The sequence below is a fragment of the Echinops telfairi genome, unplaced genomic scaffold, assembly GCF_000313985.2.
Source record: "Echinops telfairi isolate 266 unplaced genomic scaffold, ASM31398v2 ScPeMD7_12;HRSCAF=54, whole genome shotgun sequence".
Classification (NCBI taxonomy): Eukaryota; Metazoa; Chordata; class Mammalia; order Afrosoricida; family Tenrecidae; genus Echinops; species Echinops telfairi.
The window spans coordinates 13,137,568-13,141,134 of NW_022103909.1; the positions used below are offsets into that span (position 1 = coordinate 13,137,568).

The window sequence follows — 3,567 nt, forward strand, 5'->3', positions numbered from 1 at the left end:
AATTTTCATCTATCAAATTATTTAAAAATTGTCTAGCGATTTATCATGCTAATGTCCAATAGACCAATTTACCTACATTTTCTTCCTCAATAATAATAGGCCTCATTTGTGTTAATATGGTCGCTGAACATGGAGATGCATCAGAAGTAGTAAAATAATTATATTTTTCAAAGCAATAATTTTTCATACAATGGTACATTTTCATGCACTTTTATGAGAGTGCAATTGTTAATAATTTTTGAGAGCATATTTTAATATGATTCAAAATTCTTAGAAGTAAACATATTCTTTGGCCCAGCAAACTTATTATTTGGTATTTATGCAAGGGAAATAATCTAGTTAATAGACATAGATATTGAATAAGTGTGCTGATTGCAGCATCATTTTTAGGCCAAGAGAAAACAACAAGAGGCAGGCTGAAAAGGCAATTGTTAAGTAAGTCATAATCCATTCATCACATAAAGAATTCTCTAAATACTGAAAATGATATTGCATATAGACATTTATTGTTAAAGATTTTTAAACATATGGGATCAACCCAAAAAGAATTGCTACAAAACTATATAAACCTTTATAGAACAAAAGTTTAAAAAAAAATTTGGGTCGGGGGTGTGAGTATTTTTTCCTCACATATCCTCCATTTAAGGCTATACAGTTCTGAATGTTTCTATCCTCCTGTGTTAGGCTGGGTTTGCTAGCGAAACAAATCCAGTGACAATCATGTATATGTAAGAAAGAGTTTCATATCAAGAAGTAATTATTTATCAAGCAAACATCCCAGCCATGTCGAGATCTTGTCCATAAGTCCAATACTAGTCCATAAGTCTCCCTTCAGACTCATGCAACCACTGACAATGATGCAGAATGCAGGAGGATCGCAGGCTGGTGAGTGTAAAGTTGTGTGGATCCAATGGCAGTGTCTATCACAGGGCTCTGGCAGCAACTAGGATCAGATAGGAGGAAGGTGAGGACAGCGGGGCAGGGGAGCGGGATTCCCAGGACCCTCCTTATGAGAAAGCCATGCCCACAAGGAGTCACCATCATGCTATGACCTCACTGACAGGCTAAATTCACCCATATACTTTTATTGATCTTCAAGTTGACATGAAATTATGCAACTACCACACCTCCCAACCCTTCCAAAAGATTACCGGACTCTTCAATTTATACTATGTAAAAATGGAAATCGTGGCATGTGCGAGGGTCTGACATTATCTTTCTTTTCAATGTTCTTGGAGTTTGAGGAACTCAGAAGTCTAAAGAGATAAAATTAGGGCTATAGGACTAGGTTTTCCAATGAAATCTTTATAGGCTAGCCCTTGCAACCCTTGAAGAATAACAAGTGAATTTTGCTCACCAATGTAGTTTTCATGTTCTTAGTGTCAACGATTGTCCTGTGTCTTTCAAGAAAATATATCGAGCCCTAGAACAATAGTCAACCTTGTGAGTTGACCTCTGTGCCTTGAATGGACCTGGCCCAACAGATCCTCTTAGGAGTCGCTGTTTTAATAGAACTTATTTTTGGTGGCCAGAACAAGACTAAGACAAATGCCTTACTGTAAGAACTTATTTATGTCCATCCACTGATTACAGAGACATGTTTAGATTTGTCTGGAATAAACCGACACATGTATGAACTGAAGCAGAAAGAAAATTCTATGACCACATCAATATATCAGCCCCTCCCAACCCACGACCAAAGGCACCACACTCCCAACAGGCGGCGCTGCTGTGTTCTGCCCTAGCCAAGAAAACACTGATCCAGAGCCCAGATGGTTGTCCTCTCAAAGGAGTATGGTTTTGCGGTTCTCACTGGTTCTTCCAGCTTCAAAATGGTAGCTCATCTAGCCATCAGTGGTGCCAAGGCCCGCAAGAAGCCCACGGTAGAGTATCCAACCATGCATAGCACAGACCTAGACAACAGGCACCTCTTCAACAGCATCCAGTGAGCTCACCAGAACACCTTGGAGGTGTATCCTCACTTCTTACATTTCCTAGCTTCTGGAGGTGTTTACCACCTGAATATAGTTTCTGGCTTGGACTTGGTTTGGATTGTTGGGGGGTTGTCTATGCTATGGCTATAGCACAGGGTAATCCAGCAAGAGGAATCACACTCTGGGCTCCATTGCCCTCATTGGCTTGATGGACATGATGGTGTGCTCTGCATGCCAGCATCTCGGTTTGGTGAAAATTAGCTTGGGCGGTGAGTCAAAATGCTGCCATTGAAGAATTATAAGAGTTTTTTTTAAACTATCATTCGGGTTGATTGACTTACTGTAAATTCAATTTACTGCCCCCCCCTAAATACAGTAAAACCTGAGTGCCATTAGCCTCATACTCCATTTCCCCTCCCCTCTCCCCCCACCTCCCAACACACACAAAAGTTACAGTCTCATAGAGACTCAGGGGTACTTCTATCCTGGCCAAATAGGGTTGCCATGGGTCAGAATTGACTCGATGGCAGTGATTATTTTTTTAATTGTTGAAAAATATGATACAGACAGTTTACTTCCTATGATCTGATCTTCTTTTTAAAAAAGACAAAAATAAAATATGTTTAGGGAAGAAGACAGATGGCCATTTAAATGTATTCTTCTGGTTGCAATGAAGGTAGTACTTTGAGCAAGTTTAAGTATGTCCCTGAGATCAATGATGGCTGTAACAAAAGTTCATTCAGAGGTTTAAAGACACAGGAATCTCACCCACACAGCCAGCCTTTGTGGGACACAGAAAGAAAAGGCTCTGACTACACCCAGCAGGGCTGCACACAGTTTTCATAGAGCTGGAAGCTGGAGAGGCACTCACAGACTAGTAACTAGATTGTCTCAAGAATGCATACATCCCTCGCTAGTTCTTCACCATTCCAGAGACTCTTTCTGATTTTCTCTGAATGTCTTTGGCTTGAGCATTGTGTTAGGTTGAGTTGTCTAGAAAAACAAAAGCAGGGACACTCCTATATGTGTAAGAAAGCGCTTATATTAAGAAGCAGTTTTATATGAAAAAAGCATCCCAGCCTAGTCCAACCCAAGTTCATTAGTCTGATGAAAGCTGGGGCTCTCTTCAGACTCACTTAGCTGCAGGCCAGTAACACAGAAAGATGAAGCTGGATGCAGGAAGGATCAGAGGCTGGTGGGTGCAGTGTGTAGTGGATCCAAAGTCCACAAAAACATGACGGGGTCCTGACAGCTCCCAGGGCCCAGTAGCCCACATGGGCAGATCCTGGCGGTAGGCAGAGTCCCATCAAGCAAGCAGGAAGAGGAAGTGGCAGAGAGAGAGGTTCCCAGTTTTTCCCTTATAGAAAGGCCACATCCCCAAGGAGGCATCATCAAGCTGATTGACAGGGTGAACTCCACCCCTCTCCAGGAGTGTCTTGTTGACAAAGTATCTACCATGATCATCAACCAATACATAACTGATTATCTCTCCAAAGCTCGATTTCAAATTTTTGCACATTTTATTGATCCATTTGATCATTGTGTTAGTCACCTCATCTGGTGTCAATTTAAGGATTAAAGAGTGTCGGGGTGAAGTCGAGGCTGTCAATCTGGAGATAGCCAATGAGACTTC

At 41.3% G+C, this 3,567-nt stretch overlaps 1 pseudogene; it reads left to right on the plus strand.

Moving 5' to 3' along the window:
• Window positions 1-1,772: 1,772 nt before the first annotated feature.
• LOC101659764 lies at window positions 1,773-2,226 on the plus strand (annotated as a pseudogene).
• Window positions 2,227-3,567: the final 1,341 nt, after the last annotated feature.